General features: G+C 39.2%; 1 protein-coding gene across 5 annotated transcripts in view; it reads right to left on the reverse strand.

The window, feature by feature from the left end:
* Window positions 1-21,658, reverse strand: part of DLG2 (discs large MAGUK scaffold protein 2) — a gene marked incomplete at its 5' end in the record, with an annotated part of 887,937 nt that overhangs the window by 551,831 nt on the left and 314,448 nt on the right. The gene's annotated exons all lie outside the window — the stretch shown is intronic.

Genomic DNA, 21,658 nt, shown 5'->3' on the forward strand with positions numbered 1-21,658 from the left:
TATGAACTTCATAATTATACATCTTCTCATTCTAATTAAATATGACTTAATGATATTGAAAATTTCAGTGAAAAGTTGAGAACCACAAGGAACATGGTATTCTGGGAAGAATACTGAGTTATAACCAGATGTGAATTCTAATACTGGTTCTGCCCCCTTTCCAGTTAATAACTCCCAATGTTAAGTTGGATTCAGGGATGTTAAATTCTCTTCTGGCTCTGGTGTTCTATAAATTAAGTTCAAGGTCAGCTTATCCTGGCATCTATCTCTATTTGAAAATCTGGAGTGCATCTCAAATGGAGAGGAATGCCAAATTATCCTCATCTCTTCCCAATGAACAACTCTCTCCATTATTTTTTATTCTCTATCAAGGTAAATTTTCCATCACCCAAAGTGCTTCTTTCTCAACCACACATCCAATCTGTCACTTTTTGTTTGTTTGTTTAAGGTGTTCCCTTTGTCTTCACTTACCCTATCTAAGATCTGGCCATTAATCACCTGGATTCTGGGGGTGGGGATCAACCTCTTGCCAGTCTTCATGTCAGCTTTGCTCTCTATAATCCATTTTCAGTTTATCGCCAGGATGGTATTATTAAAAACACACCTGATTGCTTTATTCTTCTATTTAATAGTCTTTTAATTGCTCTCCACTGCCTACAGATTTTCAAGGATTTTGCAAAATCCAAGAAGCCGTTTCTTCAAATGAAATCTTTCTCAGAAGCCATGTAGTGTATAATTGTATAAAACAAAAGCAGAGTTTCTGTAATTTCTGCATTGGAGAGGGAATGGTGTCGCAGTGCAGCTTGGTGGAAGGCTCATTTGTGACTTCTCAGAGGGCTCCAAGGGATTCAGGAAGAGGGCACAGCATATGACTGAGCTAGCGAGTAGCGGAAGAAATCCAAGGTAAGCCCTCTCTCCAAGCCAAATGCCCTGGTGCTGCCCTGGGTCTGCTGAAGTGGGTATCTTTTTCTAATTGACATAAAGGCTTTCTATAGGCCAGCGCCTACTCATGGGGCTCTGTGGAACATAAACTGAATCCTTTTTGGATAAAGCTCACAGACCTTCACACAATAAACAGGTCTTTCTATAATCTGGTTGTGATTCACCTCCTCAGCCCTGTCTCTTGCTATGTCATTAACAGTTTTTTCAAACATCATTTAAGTTCATAGGCTAGGACTGTTCCTCTGCCTGGATAACCACCTCCAGCCTCTACATTCGTCTGAGAACCTTACCCATCCTTTAAGACTAATGCCAATTCTGAAGTAGCTTTATGATTCAACAGGGAAGATAGAAAAACAAACTACTAAATTTCAGTATTTTAAGTGCTATGGTGAGAGCAATATAGGATATAGGGTAACACCAGATGAATAGAGAGAGACGTGTTCCTGGGATAGTTCGTGCTGGTGAAGTGAGGACCACAGATCAAGTCTTCCAGGCCTTGTAAGGCATGCCGAGGAACTGGAGTTGAACCTACAGGCAGTAGAAAGCCGTTGTAGTGCTTAGCTAGAATAGTGTTTAAGAAAAAAAAAAAAAGAAGAAGAAGAAGAATCTCTCTAGGTACGATATAGAGATAGGGAGACTTGCTTAGATTTCGGAGGTGGAGTTAGGGTAGAAGAAAGCAAGGCTTGTTGTTAGAGGCTATTGTATAATCTGACAAAAGATTTGTTGGCCTGGGTTAAACCAGTCACAGAGGCAATTAGATAGAAGGGAAGCGATGATGAGAGGGCTAATTCGAACCTACTAGATATGCTGATGGATATCTAGTAAGGGGGGTAAGGAAAAAGAGGAAATGTTTTGTTTAAACTTCTATCTCTTCCTATAAATCATGAGTCACATGAGAGAAATTCTATCTTAAATTCATTTTTTGTATCTTCAGTGTCTAGTATCATGCCTGGCACAGCAGGCAGTGAATATATGTTTGATTAATGAATGAATTTTAAAATTAGGGAAGTTAGTCAATGACATCTTTGCTGCCAGTATCCATGTTTCCTCATCCTCTCCAGTGACCTTGTCCCATGAGAATGCTATGTCTTATGTCATCTTGTTTCTCTTCTATAAATAGAATCAACTCAAATGTAATCACTGGAAGAAACAAGCTATTATTCACAACTCTGTTTGCATTGGAAAAAAGAAAAAAAGAATTCCGGGAAGAGGCCAAGGTCTAAACAAATAAAAAGACCAAGTAATCACAATGATAATATCTCAAATATTAGTTGAGAAATGTAATATATCTGATACACACAAAGATGCACGTTCAACCAACATTTACTGAGCATCTGTTACATAGCGCCAGGTACTGTGTGGGCACAAAGATACAGTGGTGAATGAGAAAGGTACAGATGGCCCCTGACATGGAGGTGGAGAGGAGGAGATTGACAAGAAGACCCTAATTACATCATAAGGACAGCAGCCTATGTCATTTAACATAAGACTAGCTCTAGCTTAAGCACATCTTTCAAACTTCAGAGTTGATGTTTTAATTTCAAGTTTTCATTTATTTTTCTCATGATTGTCATAATTTTTGGAGCTTAATTTCCATCGAAAGAGAATTCAGCGAGAATTCAAGTATATACTATGTGGCAAACTGCTTGCAATCTTGCCACTTACTTTGAGCTGTTCTTCACTTACCAGGAATCTATGAGGTGTCCCTTGATGCTCCCCCATGGCACGTGTACACTAACTTACGAACCAGCTGATGTTCTGTATACTTCTACTTATACAGAGCAAATATATATTATCTGATGGCAAGTGATTTCAGCAGTCTGTAAGGTGTATAAAGTATTTAAGAGGAAATTGTTGGCATCTTTGAAGACTCTTAAAATTGTAAATATTAAATTTCATGGTGAGTAAATTCATTGGTTGTTATAGGGAAGCAATTCTCAGCATATGTAGAGTTCAGTAACAAATAACATACCTGTCTAAATTCATTTATTTATCTTTCTTTCTTTCTTGAGAGAGAGAGAGTGTGTGCACACACAGTGGGGAGGAAGGGGCAGAGGGAAGAGGAAAGAATCTTAAGCACCAGACACAGGGCTCCGTCTCAAGACCCTGAGATCATGACCTGCACCAAAATCAAGAGTTGGACACTTAATTGACTGAACCACCCAGGCGCCCCTATTTATTTCCTTATCTATTAGATTTTTCCCCACTAAAATTTAAGCTCTGTGAATTAAGATATCTTGTCTCTATTTTTTTATTGCCAGTGGCTGGCCCAGTTCCTCACAGTGGGCTCCCACCATCCACTCAGTTTTCCTGGTTCCCTCTACTTCCCATACCCTGTGTCTCCAAATCTATCATTAAGATCAATCTTGCAAAACAGATCCCAACTCATCCATTTCCCTCCACCTCCACTACTACCATCCAATCCAAGTTACCACGCTTCTACCTGGATGTGCTGGCTCACTGTTCCTACTCCTGTTCTTTAGAACACATTCTCTACACGCAAGCCAGAGTACCTGATTTTTAAATGTGAATTGGATGGTGTTACTCACTGTTTCCTGAAGTCCTCCAACCCCTTCCTATATCACATACAATAAAATCCAAACCCTTTACCAGTCTTATGTCATTCCTGGCTCCCACTTCTTCCTATGCTTTCATCTTCTACCTCTCTCCCCCTTGTCCCCTTTATTCTAACCACAATGGCCCTACTTTTTTCTAGTAGGTACCTAGCTCATCTCTGCCCTAGGGCACTTCATCTTAGTATTCCTTCAGCTTTGAAAGTCTTTCCCTTATCTTGGCTTGGCTAGGTCCTTTTTGTCGGTAAGATCTTACCTTAAGTGTCACCTCCTTCAAGAAGCCTACCTTGAACACCCAACTGAAAGTAGCCACCAGGAATTCATCCTACATCACTCTGCTTCATTCTTTTCATAGCATTTCTTACTTGTGATATTTTGTGTATTTATTTATTTCCTGCCCAACAGACAAAAATGTAAGTTCCTTAGAACAGAAACCTCTTTCTAGAACAGAAACCTCCATCTTATTCTTAATGCCTAGGACAGTGCCAAGTTCATAGCAGTCACTCAATAAACAGTTGAATCGCAAATAGATTAATGAATGAAGGGATGGATACATAAATAGTAGGTCTACCTAACTTGGATTGGGTTTGTCAACAACAAAGTATATACAATCTTGCTATCCAGATTTGAATTCTGATAGCTCTAGTTCAAAGCCCTTCTTAAATTTAAACCCATAATTATCAGAGTTATTTAGTACTGGCAAAGGCTGTGAGCAATTTCCTATCCAGCAGATAATGCTAAATTGCTTAGAGGTAGTAATTTTTGAGGGCAGATGATTAATGATGCTGTTTTTGACCTTTTCTAAGTTACAATAATCAGCTGTTATTGTTTATGTGATTTCATAATACCCATACCCCTCATCTCTTCTGAAGCTAAATCATATTTCATAAAATAAATTCAAATTATTGTTGTGATGAAAACTCATGACACATTTTGAAACTGGTACTATCCTATGATTCTATAAAAACAAAAGGAGCACTCGCTGACTTAATGGTTGAATTGGTATGTTTGCAAATGGTATACTTAGTCCTTACACTTGTTCTCAGCTACAGAGGCAAAACTCAGAGGCCTGAGGATGGTAGCCAGAAGGGGTTATGGGCACCAAATAGGATCCTTTGCTGTGGATATCTTCTCTCTTTCAGTAAATGCATTTCACTTGAATTCATAATTTTCTCTTTTAAAATACTAATAAGTCCATTGTTGTCTGTCATTACACATGCCTCTCCATGTAGACAATGGGACTTTATTTTAGAGGTAGGAAGAGCAGGGGAACAATGAGGGGTAATTTCATGGAAAAATTTATTAGAGGAGACCATAGGCACCAGGGCAGCAGAGAAGAGAAGCTTCCAGAAGATAAAGTGTAAGGGCCTATTTAGTCAGAGCGATTCCATCCCGGTTAAACAGTGATTTTGTTTATGCAGTAAAACTGACCCTGGCCCCCCCACTCCAAGGGGAACTTACTTAAAAGCAAGTCCGGGAAACCAGTCCCGGGTAACAAAGCCCAAATACAAGGGCGGGTCAGGTCAGGTGGAGATAACGGCCCAAATGCAGGGATGAGTCGGGTCAGGTGGAGACATCCAATCAGTAGAGCGTGCATACTGTCTCCCTAGCTACCAAGGAGTGTGGGCCCTACCTTTTGGGCGCCTTTTGGGTGCCAATTCTGACCAAGGTGATAGGCTGGTTCAAATAGCTACTATGGGGTGAATTGTAATTCAATTGGCCACCCGTGTGTGACCTAGCATGACTGTGCAGCTTTCTCTGTGTGTTACAATCTCATTGGCCACCTGTGTGTGGCCAGGCTCAACCACATGGCCTTTGCTCTATAAAAGTTAGTCTGTAAGGCAGGGAGGGGTCGCCTCTTTGTAAGAGACGGCCCTGGCCAGTCAGTTTGATTCTTGATGCTTGGCACGAAATAAAGCTTTGCTTGACCTTCGCTTTGTATCAGTCTCGCTCCTTTAATCACGGGCCCATTATTGGGGGACCTTTCTAAAGGAGACCAGAAAGAGATCCAAAAGAGATCTACACATTTCATGGGACTCCTATGACAACAAATGTAGTAACCTCCAGAAACAGTGTTCATAAAACATTTCAACAACATTATCTATTTTATTCTCAAAGTCTGGAAATATGCCATGTAGGTAATTCTACATCTTAAAGTGGGAAAACCTAAGACTTAGACAAGTTAAGTAACTGACTCAAATTCACGCAGCAGATAAAAGATGGAAATAAAGGGGCCTCTGGGTGACGCAGTCAGTTAAGTGTTCAGCTCTTGGTTTCTGCTCCACTCATGATCTCCGGGTGGTGAGATCAAGCTCCGTGTCAGGCTCCATGCTCAGCGTGGAGTCTGCTAGGGCTTCTCTCTCCCTTTCCCTCTGTCCCTTCTGCTTGTGCTCTCTTTCTATCTCTAAAATAAATAAATAAATAAATCTTTTAAAAGAGTTAAGAAAAATGGAAATAAAAATTACACATTCATCTTAGGGCTGCTGGTCTTATTTCCTTGCCATTTATCACTCCTGTGGATGCTGCTGCCACTTGGTCCTTCTATTACAATTGTCTGCCAAAACCCTAATCCTGATTGAGCACAACTCTCCATCTCCTCCATTGCCTCTTCCAGAGCTCTGAACACTGACGTGCTGGAGAAAATCAGCAGGTGACAGGAGTCATTATAAATTCATCATCTCAAACACCTGGTCAGCTGGCTGTTCCTTGTTCTGCAATGATAATCTCTGAACCTGTTTTTTTTTTTTTTTTTTCTTTTGCCACGTCCAGCACATAAGTTTTCTTCATACTTCCAAGAGAGAAAAACTATCTGATGAGGGGCGCCTGGGTGGCTCAGTGGGTTAAAGCCTCTGCTTTCAGCTCAGGTCATGATCCCAGGGTCCTGGGATCGAGCCCCACATCGGGCTCTCTGCTCAGCAGGGAGCCTGCTTCCTCCTCTCTCTCTGCCTGTCTCTCTGCCTACTTGTGATCTCTGCCTGTCAAATAAATAAATAAAAATCTTAAAAAAAAAAAAAAAAACCTATCCGATGAGAAATCCCTCAGTTGATTATGCCAGATTTGCATGCTTAACTACATGTAAGTCCATGTCCTCTACTCTCTTCCTATTGCAGTGGAGGAAGTGTCCCTTCTGACACCAAACGTCCAGGAATTCACATTTTTTTAAAGACCTTACCTGATCATTTAATCTCTTTCTATCCTATATCCTTAAATCCCATTTCTCTACTTAGCCCAGTCCTGGAATTTTCAAACATGTTCTGGTATCTCTTACCTTTTGAAAATCTTTCCATTAATCTGACATCCCCTCTTGGCTACTGTCCTCTTTCGTCTTTACAAATCGAATTTATCAAATGAGCTAAATACATATATTCTCTATTTCTTCCTTCCCATTCTTTCTTTACCCCATTTTAATCCTGTCTCCTCACAATGCCCCTAACAAGAAAAATACAGAAAATGTTCCTACTAAATTCACAAATCTGGTTTGGGCCAAATCTAACGCTGTCTCTTTAGTCCTGACCTTAGTTATCTTATGACAATGTTGAAGCCAGTTGCCTAACACTTCCTTGAAGTGTTCTCCTGCCTGACCCTTCTGCCCATCTCCCTACCACTCTGATCACCCCTTTTTACCTCCTCATTTTAGTTCTCTTTCAATCTATTGATCTTTATACTTAGAAAACAAAAGGAAACACAAAACTATGCTCTTTTGTATGTTTTAAGTTGACATCTAATTTTTTCAATGTAAATTTAAATAATAGCAAAGGATTTAATTTCTGGTTTATTGCGAATTATAAAATTTATTTTCAATAGTTACATCATCGTTTCAAATTTATATAGTGGAATGTAAATATATATCAATTTGAAATCCATGACCACCAATTTAAAATATAAATTAACAAGAACTTTTGGAGGAGTTGGAAATTTTCTTTTCTTTTTTTACCCTTGAACTAATGCTTTCATTTCACTTTCATGGAGTTTTACCCTAATATATTCTATGTTTGAACATCTTATACAGATCACCCTAACATACTTATATAAAATAAAAATGCGGGGCACCTGGGTGGCTCAGTGGGTTAAAGCCTCTGCCTTCAGCTCAGGTCATGATCCCAGGGTCCTGGGATCGAGCCCCGCATCGGGCTCTCTGCTCAGCAGGGAGCCTGCTTCTCTCTCGGCCTCTCTACCTGCTTGTGATCTCTGTCTGTCAAATAAATGAATAAAATCTTTAAAAAAAAAAACACATATAAAAATATAAATCCTATGATTTTTAAAAAATTTCCTGTGATATAAGCCTCTAAATGTCAAAAAATTATTTTGACTGAGTTATTATAATTATTTTTTTAAAGATTTATTTATTTATGTATTTGACAGAGAGAGATTGGGGGGGAGCACAATCAGGGGGAGTGGGAAAGAGAGAAGCAGGCTTGCCACTTAGCAGGAAGTCTGATGTGGGCCTTGATCCCAGGATCCTGGGATCATGACCCGAGTGGGAGGCAGATGCTTATCTAAAAACAATAAAAATGCAATCATATTAGGGATTCATTCCTTGGTGGAGTAAGTGAAGCATTTTAAAATTACCTCGTGTTTCCATTGATAAATATAAATTAAGGCTAATATAAAACAAGATTCAGAATTTCTATTTTTCATTTCTACAAATTTAAGTGCTGAGAAAACTTGATCACAAAAACAAGTAGATGGGGATAGAAAGAGAACTTTGAATTCCTTCTAAGTAAAATGCCTCAAATCCTGTAATCTATCATTAAAACTATTTTAATGATCTGTCAGATTATAATTCCTTTACAATTTAAGAGCAAAGAATGGGAAACCACATGACTTAAAGAATTAATTAACCATTAATTAATCATTAACTTCAATGATTAAAGTCATTGACTAACTCATCTGAGCCACACTATTTCAGATTATCCCTTTACATCTAGAAGTAAATTAATACTGTTAAATTAGTAGTAAAATAGTACTAAATAGCAAATAAAGCCATAGTGGGATTTGGGATGGGTAGGACATAATACCTTTCTTTTGTAAAATCGGACAACCACCACCATAAGTGGAAAAGTGGCAAAGAAGAACCCATGCGAAATGGCAGGCTACTTCTTGGAGGGGTATTTCTTGTTATCCTCTACATTTTCCAGGAAGTCTCTAAATTTCCTTGACTTCAAAGGTTCACAGTTACGCTTCCAGCCAGATCTCTTAGAGTTCCCAAACTCTGTGTTCGACTGTCTGCGTGATAGATCCACTGGAAATTCCTCCCAGGCATCTTAAACCTAATTTTGTTCAAAAGAGAACTATTAAACTTATCTTCCAGCATTGCTCCTCTACCAGTCTTTACCAATTCTCATGTTCCCACCTCAGAATCACTCCAATAATTCTACTGGATGGTCATCATGAAATGAAGGCTGTTGTACACCTAGCACACGAAATGGGGCCCAGGACGGAGAAGGCACTGCCGATTTATCTGAAGAAATACAACTTCTTCTCACATCCAACTCCAATTAGTCGTTAAGCCTTTCCCAGGTTACGCCTTCAGTTTATTTCAGAATCAGTCCACTTCTCTCAGTCTTTTTGTCAGCATCTCGGTCCAAACTCCGATCATTCATCACCTGAATGATGCAATAGCTGCTCTCCCTGCGTGTGTTCTTATTAGCCAAGCCAGACTCCCACAGCAATCAGGGTGATTGTCACAGGTAACAAATCAGTTCAGCCATTCTCTCATCGAAACATTCAATGTTTCATGATACTTTTCAAAGGATAAGGAAAAATTACTATGGCATCATAGCATGCTTTCTCACGTGCAACTCTTTCTTTTCATCTCGTGCCTGTCCACCCTCACTCCCCAGCTCTAGTCCCAGTAGACTGGCCCCTACTTCCCTTAAGGCTTTTGGACATACTCTCTCTGCCCAGAGACTCCTCCACTCCTTTTCTCTCGGCTAGCACTCACCTTGTCTGTCTCAGCTTACATACCTCCCCTCTGCAAGGTTTCCTTGGATATACCCCTGGGGCTAGGTCAGGTCACAGAACAGCTCATGTACTTTCCTGTCATAGCACTCGCTTCCACTCTATGTCCCCTGTGAACTGCACAGCACGCATCCTGCTTTTCTTGTTTCCTGCTCTATCCCAGCTTCAAGTGTCTGATACATAGAGGAATACTCAGGAAATACTTATAGGACAAGCAGGTCACAAGTTGTGCTTTACCCCTTATATTTGTCACTTCACTCAATTTCCCAACTTCAGTGAGTGCCACTGGAGTTGATGACAGTGGTATAAGCCCACTCAAGATCTCTCACCCCACTACACTGAAAGTCCTGAGGCTACCCCCTCCCATTCCCCACATTCATGAAAAAATCCTCCTTCCCACATCTATTTTGACTCAGATCTGCATGTTCCATGCCCCTAACTGAATGCCAGAGACACGGGAATGCAGAGATGAGTTTATGGCAATAAAGCAGCTCTGGTACTCTCATGCCCCATACAACATACTAGTCAAGACAGTATCTTTATAAATGAAGCTCTGAAATATATGTATTTTGACAATAATACATGTCTGAGATAATGAATATTAGAGTTTATTTGTGTTTTAGTACAGTCATAAACAAAGGAACCAGATAATAGTTCCTTCTTTAAGTCATTATTTTCTGAAAGGAAGACTTGCTTTTTTTTTCCCCTCCCCCTAATGGTCCTGTTTTTCTCTTTAGTAATTTACTACTAAATTAGACTATAATATTTAAAGGAGTTAATGGAGGGAGGAGTAGAAGGGAAATAATACCAGCATTTTAATTAGTTATAGGGTATTATAGATTTTAAATCATGCCCCTGATGTCTGTGTGCTAAATACCAGACTAACTTGCATAACTAAAAATGATTTGGGCCCAAATCCTGGGTGTTTACTGACTATTTCTAGGTCACTTGCCTGAGGTTGACTTGTAAATTGTCTTAGCTCAGTGTATTATACGGATACTGTCCTGGATGCTAACATTCTCCAGAAGCTTGGTGTTACTCAGTAAAAACTATTGTTGCTAATTCATTCAGCTATAATGCGAAAGAAAACTTCTGGCCTATGGTTAGAAAACAAACAACAAAACAAAACAAATGTAATAAGGAGTACTAGAGCCAGTCTGCAGACATTTCAAACCCAGTTGTATGTGATAAGTACTCGATCCAGGAACAGTTAACCTGATTTCCTCTAATATTTGTGAGATTTTTAAAGATTTTTTATTTATTTACTTGACACAGAGAGAGATCACAAGTAGGCAGAGAGGCAGACAGAGGGGGAGGGGGAAGCAGGATCCCTGCTGAGTAGGGAGCCAGATGTGGGGCTCGATCCTAGGACCCTGAGATCACGACCTGAGTCGAAGGCAGAGGCTTAACCCACTGAGCCACCCAGGAGTCCCTATCTGAGATTTTTAACTTCCTTCCACAAAGATGTTCATTACAATGTAATAAACAATTTAAATATCCAAAATAGGGTAAAAGTTAATGTTACATCTATATGATATGAAACTACGAAGCAATTTAAACTAATGTTTGCAAAGTATATTTTCATGTAAGAAAATGCCTTATTGTGATATTAAATGAAAAAGACAGGATAAAAAAATTCAACTATATAAAAACATGCACCAGATATGAAGGAATATAACAAATACATCTTTTTGATGATGGGATTATGCATGATTCTAACTTATTTTCTAAATGTCTATATTTCCCAAATTTTCTACAATGAATGTGCATTATTTTCTAATCAGAGAACTGCATTATATTTAAAAACAAAATTATTTAATCTTTCCATGTTCCTTTCATATAGAGTTGTATTGTGACGAGATCTCCAATCCAAGCCAGTCAATTCCTGAAGAGTTTAAAGAATTCGAGTGTCACTTAGGTTGGTTTGAACTTTCAACTTTTCACACTATCACATGGGATGTTGGCATGGCTCTCTGTTCCCAGATATTTAAATATGTGTTCAGTTTTTGATCTGCAGATAATTGCAGTCATGTGCTATGGTAGGAAGAACATAGATTGTAGAATTAAACAGACAGGGTTAGAATTTTGGCTCAGCCACTTGTAACTTAGCCTCCTTGAGCCTTCGTAAGTTAATGTAATAAGCTTGAGAAATAGCAGCTCTTATCAGTCCCAAGTGTCTATTATGGGTAAAGAACATTGTTAGATGTTATAGGAGATAGAATATTGAATAAGTACCATAAGATTTCAGACATACAGAATGGTGGCATTTTAAGTTGGCTTAGAGATTCCCATGTTTTTTTTTCTTCAGATATAGTTGTCAAGAAAATAACTCAGTCATTTAAAGCAAGTACATGTGTTACCATTAAGACAAAGCAAAACTGGGGTCCTCATGGCTCAGTTGTTTAAAGTCTGCCTTTGGCCCAGGATATGCCTCCAGGGTCTTGGGATCGAGCCCTACACTGACCCACGCATTGGCCTCCCTGCTCAGCTTCTCCCTCTCCCCTCTGCAGCTTTCCCTGCTTGTGTGCTCTCTTTCTCTGTCAAATAAATAAATAAAATCATTAAAAAAAGAAGACAAAACAAACCTTATTCTCTATAAATTAGAATGGAGGCAACAGTTAATACTGTGAAATTTAATATGAAAAACCCAATAAGCCAATAACTCCACCAATAACATACATATCCTATTTATTTTGTTTTTATTGGACCCCAAAACTCAATGAATACATTTCTCTTATTGTGCCTGCCAAGTAACTTTTAAGAGATTAATGTTCACTAATGATCACCTTACAGGAAGTCAGTAAGGCCTAGGGAGAATGACCACTTAGGGTGGACTCCCCCCTCTTCCACAACAGAATTCTGGAATTCTGGAATTCCCTGACTTTGCTGGCTGTGTAAACCACTCTCCCAAGTTCAAGTTCCAAAGGGTTAATGGTGCAGGCTTTGTGCACAACCTTAGACTCAAAAGTGGTAGAAGAATGACTGTTTGCAGAGGGTGTGGATGAAGCTTGGATGTGCAGTGACACGGCAGTGTCCTGGGCATGTCCCCACCCTCCCCATGGTGCAGCAGGGAGCTGGGAGCAGAAAGAGAAAAGGCTGGTGAGGGGCTGCGAGCTGGGGCCTGCTCTCCCTGTGCCTATCCTGGTGCAGAATTCTGAGTCTAACATTCTAAATTCTCACCTGGTTTTTCAGCCTCAGCTTCCTCTGGGAAACTAAAACGCAATGTGCAGAGGTGGGTGGGTGGAGGGTTTGAGAGGACAGAGGGACAGCTTGTCAGTAAAGATTGCCTGGCATGGACCTCATAGCATGGAGAAACTTCACACAGAAGATGATATATAAGTCTTCATTTTACTGTTACTTTTACCATCTCCTGCCCTGCGTAGGAGCTGAATGAATATTAAATAACTCCAACATCTTGATGATTTTGGCATCTAACTGTTTGTTTTTTTTTTTAAAGATTTTATTTTTTATTTATTTGACAGACAGACCACAAGTAGGCAGAGAGGCAGGCAGAGAGAGAAGGGAGGAAGCAGGCTCCCCGCTGAGCAGAGAGCCCGATGCGGGGCTCGATCCCAGGACACTGGGATCATGACCTGAGCCGAAGGCAGCGGCTTTAACCCACTGAGCCACCCAGGCGCCCCGTTGGCATCTAACTGTTAAGCCAATTCGTAATGACTTGATGCTTGCACAAAGCTTACCACATTATTAGGCCTTTCTAAGTAATGTAACTTGTGACTGTTCAGAAAAAGCATTCTTGAAAATAACTATTGAACTAGAAATGAGGAGTTAGTTTGAGTGCTTTGCCCCCCTCCCCAAACTGTTCTATTTTGGTCCAGATCCCAAATAGCTATTTGCTAAAATCAATATCAAATATAGTTTCAGAATATTAGAAAGACAACATGCCTTCTTGGGAGACTACCAGGAATAAATAATAACAAATACCTTATCAGCGTTAGTGTCGTGATCAGCTCTTTGCTTGAGGAATATAATGAAGATTGCATCTCCTCAGAGCTACAGATCTAATCAAAACAAAGGGTTGATTTTTCTGACCATTCTAATGGCATTCTGGATGTCTCAGTCAACACAAGTCAAATAATAACAATTTGACTCTGAAACAGAAAATTCCCAAAGACCTTCTATCATACTCATTTTAGGGAGAAAAATGCTAAGATCAAGAAGGTTGTGTAACATTCTCAAGGCCTCTGAGCTAGTTAGTGGTGGAGACCCCCAGGTGTGTCTCTGTCCTTCACTAGGGCAGTGCATCTTGTTAGCTTTCGGTCTGACCTGAGAGTTTGAGTCTAGATGTACAAACAATGCCAGAAATTGCTCTCTACACACAAAGCAGGGGCTAGAATCAAATCAGAAAATTTAGAGTCCCATGAAACCAGTCTAAAGGGATATGAACCATCACATCTACATCTTACCAATCCCATTGTTCCTTTGCCAGGATCAGTATGTTCTTTTCTGCTTAAAGCATGTTCGGATAACTGAACTTTATAAAACTCTAGTCTGAATTAATCGTCCTAAATTTTAAAACACTTAGTGATTTGTTTGTGGCTTTTGAAAATAAAAACTTTGCCACATAATTTTTCTAAAGTGTCAATGTTTTAGTACTTGGGACTCAAGGTTAAATATCTGTTAATTTTTCTAGGAAATGGGAGCATGTTGTGATATTTGCCTACTTTAAAGATTACTTAGATTTGCACAGGCATGGAGCCCAAACCATAGGTTCTCTCTCTTTGGTGAATAGATTCTTTCCTAAAAGAACTTTCCTAAATTGCAGAACTTCAAATGAATTCCTTCTGTAATTTGGTAGCAGCAATGTGAAGAAGTCGTGAGTTTTCTAAAACTAGAAGGAAAAATATGCATATTTGCAAATGATAAATATTTTATCCCAGAAAAGAATGACTGGATATTTTAAATAACAGCTTTATTGAGATACAATTCCCATATTTTAAAGTTTGGCTTTTTAAAGTATATAATCTACTGATTTCTAGTATAGTCATAGAGTTGTACAATCATTAGCACTATCTAATTTTAGAACATTTCCATCCTGTCCCAAAGAAATCCCACACTCATTATCAGCCCCTGGCAACTGCTAATCTTCTTTCTACCTATATGAATTTCTCTATTTTGGACATTTCATAGAAATAAAAATTGTACAGTATGCACCTGTGGTATCTGGCTTTCTTCACATAGAACAGTGTTTTCAAGTTTCATCTATGCTGTGGCATGCACCAGTTCTTCACCTCTTTTCATGGCAGAACAATATTCCACTGTACGGATATACGAAATTTATTTATTCATTCATCTGTTAATAGATATTTGAGTTGTTTATACTTTATGGCTATTAGAAGTAATGTTTTTGTGCGGACGCAAGTTTCAATTCTCTTTAGGTACATACCTTGGAGTAGAATTGCCATTCACATGGCAACTGTCAACTTTTGAGGAACTGACAGATTGTTTTCCATTCTCTTTAGGTACATACCTTGGAGTAGAATTGCCATTCACATGGCAACTGTCAACTTTTGAGGAGCTGACAGATTGTTTTCCATAGTGGTTGCACTGTTTTGCCTTCTCACCAGCCCTGCACGGGGCTTCTGATTTCTCCATATCCCAGCTAACATGTGTTATTGTCTATCTTCTTGATTATAGCTATCCCACTGGGTGTAAGCTAGTATCTCACTAGAGTTTTGATTTGTACTTCCCTAATGGATAATATTAAACATCTTTTTATGTGCTCATTTGCCATTTGTATATCTTCTTTAAAGTAATATCTATTCAGATTTGTGGGAGGCTAAATAATCCCTCTCTCTCCCCCATAAAAAGGTTCAATACCTAATATCTGACTTGTGAATATACATGTTATGGATCAAAGAAACTCTATAGACATAATTAAGCTATGGATCTTGAGGCGGGGAGATTATCCTGGATTATCTGGGTGAGTCAAATGTGATCACAAGAGTCCTTAGAAGAAGGAGGCAGTAGAGCTACAGTAAGAAAAGACATATGATAACAAAAGCAAAGATTGGACTGATGTTCTCTGAAAATGAAGGAAAGGGTTATGAGCCATGGAATTCAGGTGGCCTCAAGAAGCTGGGGAAAGACAAGAAAATGGATTCTTTCAATTATCCTCTGGAGCCTCTGAGCAACATCTTCAGTTTATTTCAGTGAGTCTGATTTTGGATAGCTGACCTCCAGCACTATAAGATAACACATTTGTGTTATTTTAAGGCACTAAGTTTATGATAATATGTTGCTGTAGAAATAGGAAACTAACACAAAAATTTTTGCTAATTTTTAAGTTAGATTATTTGTCTTTTTATTTTTGATTTATAAAATTTCTTTATAGATTCTGGGTACAAGTCCCTTATCAAATCTATCACTGCACGTATTTTTGCCATTCTGTGGGTTGTTTTTAATTTTCCTAATGATGTTCTCTGAAGAACAAAAGTTTTTAAAATTGATGAAGTCCAACTTATCTGTTTTTTTCTTTTGTTGTTCTTGTTGTTATATTAAGAAACCACCACCTAATTCAAAGGTTACTCATGAAGATTTACTCCTGTGATTGGCATAGAGTTAGTTTTTGTGTGTGGTATGAGGTAGAGGCCCAACTTAATTCCTTTGCATGCAGGTATCTCGAAGCCTTGGCACAATTTGTTAGAAAAAGGGGAGGGGGGAGGTATGTTTGCCATAAGGCAATTTTATTTAATCAACTGAAGGATTTCTCTTATTCAATTATATAACACTTGACCAAATTAGGAAAATTGTTAGAGATGCCTTTTCAGATATAAAAGACTGTACATGGGTACCTGGTATTCTACCAGTTTTGTAGCCAAAATTATTCTTCTTGTTTAGAAATGTTCTTGTGTAGTTCTAAATTGTTGAGGACTCGTCACTACCAGTCACCATGGAACTAACTGCCAAGTGATTTTTTTCTGGTCTAACAGATTGTCGACATATTCAGGGCTGATAATATTGATAGAGAAAATCAAAGGACACAGGGCTGTTCCATCTCACTCCTTTACATGCTTGTAAGCAGACATGAAAGGAAATAATCCATAAGTATGAGTCCACTGAGAAGACCCTCCACCATATTTCTTTCCAAGGTGGGCACTAGTATCATTTGCATTAAATAATGATGTCTTGCTTCCTATAAAGATGCTGTTCAGGGTAACAGTTGGATTTATGTCCTGCCTTACCCTCAAAACAATAATTACAGAAAAGTTCACTTGATTTTGAAGACACTGAGAGTCTCTGTCTTTGAAAAATGTAGCATCATCATAGTCATTTTGTGCAATAATCAGTTGGATTACGATGTAAATTGATAGGTTGCACTTGGTGACTCATAAGGTTTTAATTTGCAATCATCCCAACTCATGAAAGTTCAATGTGGACAGGTAATCTAAAAATTTAGCAATCTCTTATGCAGTTTTACTTACTTCAAATCTTCTATTTCCTTAAACAATCTGAAAGTAGGTCTTGGAAGTGATGCTTGGAAGTTGCTCTCTTTCCTCTGCCTGGTGCTTTTAATTTGCCCTTCAAATATTAAATTTAGGTGTGTCTTCTCCATTTCTAAGGTACATGTTGTCTTTAGCTCCTAATGATCAAGTTTTTTCTTCTTTATTTTTTTCCCTTTGTTCCTTTTCTTCCCTTCCCTCTCTTTCTTCTTATTTTCTTGTTTTAAAATCACTAATGAGTTAATGGATATGAATTAATGAATAAAATCAGAGAGTGAGTTGCCAAATGACAGCCAAAAGGACAATGCTGTGATTTATACATAGGAGTCGTATTCTTGAAACATTGATCCTTGACCTCTCAACTTTGGTCAATATTCTCAAACCTCAGTGTGATCAATATTATTCTTGCTTAAAATCAACATGTATGCTGTCTTGGATTTTATAAGGACAAAGCCAGTCTTACCCATAAAGAGACATGGAAGGAACAAATGAAGCAATGGATTTAAAGAAAACTTTTTTTTTTTATTCTTTCATCTTGTCTAGGAATAGAAGTTATTGTGCTGAGGGCTGAGAGATTAAATTGTGTCACTTGTCAGGAAACTGGCAAGCAGCCATCTTTTTTGCCTGCTACTACATGCTGCTTTTGTGCTGTGGATGGGTTTAATAAATGCACTGTTGTGTAAAATGTCATTGCTGCATCGCCAAACGGAGACTGTCATGTGATAGTTCTTCCCCAGGATGACAGATCAATATTGGTCCGCAGCAATCCAGGGACTTGAAGCCACACAAAGGGCATTTTTATGGTTCAGAAACAAAAGTAGAAATAAAAATCACTCCTCAAAGCAAGGAGATGTATCTGTTTTGCTCTGGAAGAAAACCTCATGTTCTTTCCAAAACGTTCTTATTTTAAAGATAGGTAATGTTATCAAATCTTAATGACTACTTCCAAAAGAAAAAATACAAATAAATTGTAACATTTTTGAAAAGTTCAATCTTATTGTTAACTGTCAAACAAATGCAAAGTAAAGCAAGGAAATACACCCTTGTTTACCTTGGTAATCAGCCCCAAATTATATATGTGTAAGTGCATGAGATTCTGAGAGCATATCATAAAATAAGCCTTCTCCAATATTGCTGGTAGAAGTAAAATTTAGTACAATCTCTCTGGAAAGAAAGTTAGCAGTATGTATCAAAACTCTTTAACTTGTTCTTACTTTTTGGTCCTCAAATTTGACTACCAGAAATGTATTCTAAGGAAATTATGAAAATCGAGGTCAACAATGTCTTCTAAAAGATTGCCAGTTATTTAAAATGCTGAGAAACTGAAAATAAACTCTTAACAATGTAAGTGGTAAATATATTATTAAACAACAAAACACTTGTAGAGGATTTAAAAAAAATTATCTAGGGAAAGGTTTATTTAATAAGGTTATGAGAAGTTAAGTTAATGCTAAATGTATAGAGCATGATCTAAACAGAATTTCAAAAAATAGCAACAAAAGCCTAGAAATAAATGCACAAAATATGTTAATAGTGATTGACTCTGAGTAGTGTAAAAATAACTGTGTTGTATTTTGTTTAGTTTTTGTCTACTCTTCTCCACAAAGGACATCTATCATCCCCAGACACATAGACACAGTAAGTTATATTTAAAAAGAGGTTGCATAGGGAAAAGGTCACTGTCCGGAGAAATTAATCTAAACCATTATGTACTTTCTTGTACTGCTCTTAACTTAGCCCTCATTCCCCATTTTCTTTATAGTTCTGGCTCTTGCTCTCACTCTAGCTTAGACACACATCACCGGCCATCAGAGTAAACAGATTGCTGCTCTCTCTCCCCTCAGGGCACTGATTTCTACCCTGCCATCCCTTCCTTTTCATTGTGCTTTTTGCCTCTTGCCTCCAGGTGCGTGAAGGGCCTGGGACAACCCGTGAGGCCTGCTCAGTGTTTCCGAGGTTTAGAGTGTGGTCCCCCCGCAGAGGCCTGCAATGGACCCAGCCAGGAGGGAGTTTCTGAGTCAGAATTCCACAGTGTTCATATTCATTTTCTATGGTTGAGTGATAAACTACCACAAATTTTAAAGTTCTAAACAACATACATTTTTCATCTCAGAGTTGTAGTGGGTCCGGGGTCCAAGTACAGCTTAGCGGAGTTCCTCAGTCTGGGTCCCACAAGACTGCAAGCAGGGTGTCAAGGTTTGCTTTGTTTGTTTGCTTGGTTTTTCAGCTTCCTTTCAGGAGCATGGGGTCCTTTTCCAAGGTCAGGTGGCTATTGCCAGAATTTAGCTGTATCACTGCAATCTTCCATATCTCACTAGCCATAGGCGGGAACCACTCTCAGCCCCCAGAAGCTGCCTTCAGGTGCCCGCCACAGGGCCTTCTCCGTAGAGCCTCTCCCAACATGAAGTTTGCTCTGTCTGGGTCAGCAGGAACATCTCTTGGGTTTTAAAGTACTCACTGGATTAGGTCAGGCTGACACAATACACTCTGTCTTCTGATTAACTCCAAGTCAACGGATTAAGGACCCAAATTACATTTGTGAAATCGCTTCTGCCATATAAAGCAATATTATCAGGAAAGTGATAGCTAGTCATACTCACACTTCCCACACTCAAGGGGAAGAGACCATAAAGGGTGTGGTCACTGGGAGTTATTTTAGAATTCTACCCCCAGGGTCCCTTCCTGGCTGTCACAGACTTATGGCTCAAGTTCCGCATGCTGTTACATGGCTGGCTTGGCAGAATGAGCTGTGGGGAGGGCTTGGAATTCTAAATAGTTCTTTCAGGCTTACCATTTCATTTAATCCTTACCATAGCTTCCTGAGATCTATGCTCCTATCTCCAATTTAACCAGTGAGGGAACTGGAGCACAGAGAGCTTATAAAGAGTCCCAAGGCCACACAGCTAGAAATCCAGGTCCTCTAACTCCAAAGAGTATTTTCTTTGTCTTACATCTCTCATCTGGGGCAACTCCTGAGACCTGAGCTCACTCTGGAGTCTAATTTCATCAGGGAGAGAACCGCCTCTCATTTCATCTGTGTCTTAAGCCTGCACAGTCACTTTATATATGATGGACCTCATGCAGGAAGGCTTTTTACAATGAACTTGGTATTCCTAGAATGAGGTGTGTGCTAGGGTTCTATTGCTCCTTAGAAAATTACCACCAATTGAGCAGCTTAAAATAACACCCATTTATTAGCTCACTGTTTCATAGGTCAGAAGTCTGGTCCAGTGTGGCTGGAATCTCTGCTTAGGTTCTTAGAGGCTAAAATCCAGATGTTAGCTGAGCAACAGTCTTATCTATCTGGAGGCTTCGGACTTCTAAGCTCATGTGGTCGTGGTAGGACTCAGTTCCTACTATCTACCTCATTGGATGTTGTATCTAGAAGACTGTATGTGTTTATGCACATCTCTATTTCTATCTATTTTAACACAATGTCCCATAGGTGTAAAAAGGTCAATAAGTTTTTGGCCGCCTGGGTGACTCAGTTGGTTAAGCGGCTGCCTTCGGCTCAGGTCATGATATCAGGGTCCTGGGATCGAGCCCCGCATTGGGCTCCCTGCTCAGCAGAGAGCCCGCTTCTCCCTCTCCCTCTGCCTGCCGCTCTGCCTAATTGTGCTCTCTCTCTGTCAAATTAATAAATAAAATCTTAAAAAAAAAAGCTCAATAAGTTTTAGCTAGCATTATGATTATTCTCTTTCCAACTACTGAATGATGCTTCTAGCAGAACTTCCTTTAACCTCCACAGGCATGAGACCCGCCACCTAGATTTGCAAGCAAACAATGGCAGTATGGCTGCTTTTCATTTCTAACTGTAGGCCAAGCATGTTTAACATAAAGGCTATTCTATCCCAAATAAGGACCCAGAATTCGGCTAAGAGAGGAAAGTTCCCCTGCTTCTAGGCAGAGTGGTGTGAGCTGTGGAGATCCGTTGTGGACCACCGATTTCAGAGCTGTCTTCCAACAACTCTGTTTCTAAATTTTGAAAATGGTGCTTCTCCAGCGTTCAATATTAGCAAACCCAGTCCCCACTGTGACTCAAGAATTACACAGTATCTGTTTCAAATTGTTCACTCTTGTAGCACAGATATTTCCTCACTCAGAAATTAATCTCATCAATTCAGTTTGAAAATTCTATTGTCGAAAAGCAGGGGTTTCCTGTGGGAGTGTCCCTCCTGTTTTTCATGTTGATGGGAGATGCAAAAAAACCTGGGGGGGAGGAAAATCCGTGCTTCTCTTGCACAAGCTGTCCTAAGAAATCACTGCATCAGAACAGTAGCTAGGGAACAAAAGTGTCCTTGACTGCTTTGTAAGAAAAACAATAAACTAGTTTACTTAGGTTTAATGGAAAAAAAAAAAAAAAACCAAAACAGACTGAGGACAGGCTACAAAGCTTGCATTTGTGATACTTAATTCACAGTCCCTACTGTGGCTCCACGCAAGCTAGTTAGTCTTACCTAGAGGGCTCTGCTTGTGCAACCCTCTCTCCTCTTACTCATTAATTTACCCTCCTCCTTCATCTCCATTAATTAATTAATTACTTCAAAAACTCATTCACTCAGCCAGAATTTACTGATTCGCTTCTCTATATAACTCTGTGGCCTGAGGGGATTCACAGGATGGAGGAAGGCCTAAAGAACACTGGGACATGTTTTCTTCCCCAGGGAAATCTCTTCTAATTGTTCCAATCTCCTATGCCTTGTAGCGGGTGCTTTGATCTCT

The sequence above is a fragment of the Martes martes genome (genome assembly GCF_963455335.1).
Source record: "Martes martes genome assembly, chromosome: 10".
Taxonomy (NCBI): Eukaryota; Metazoa; Chordata; class Mammalia; order Carnivora; family Mustelidae; genus Martes; species Martes martes.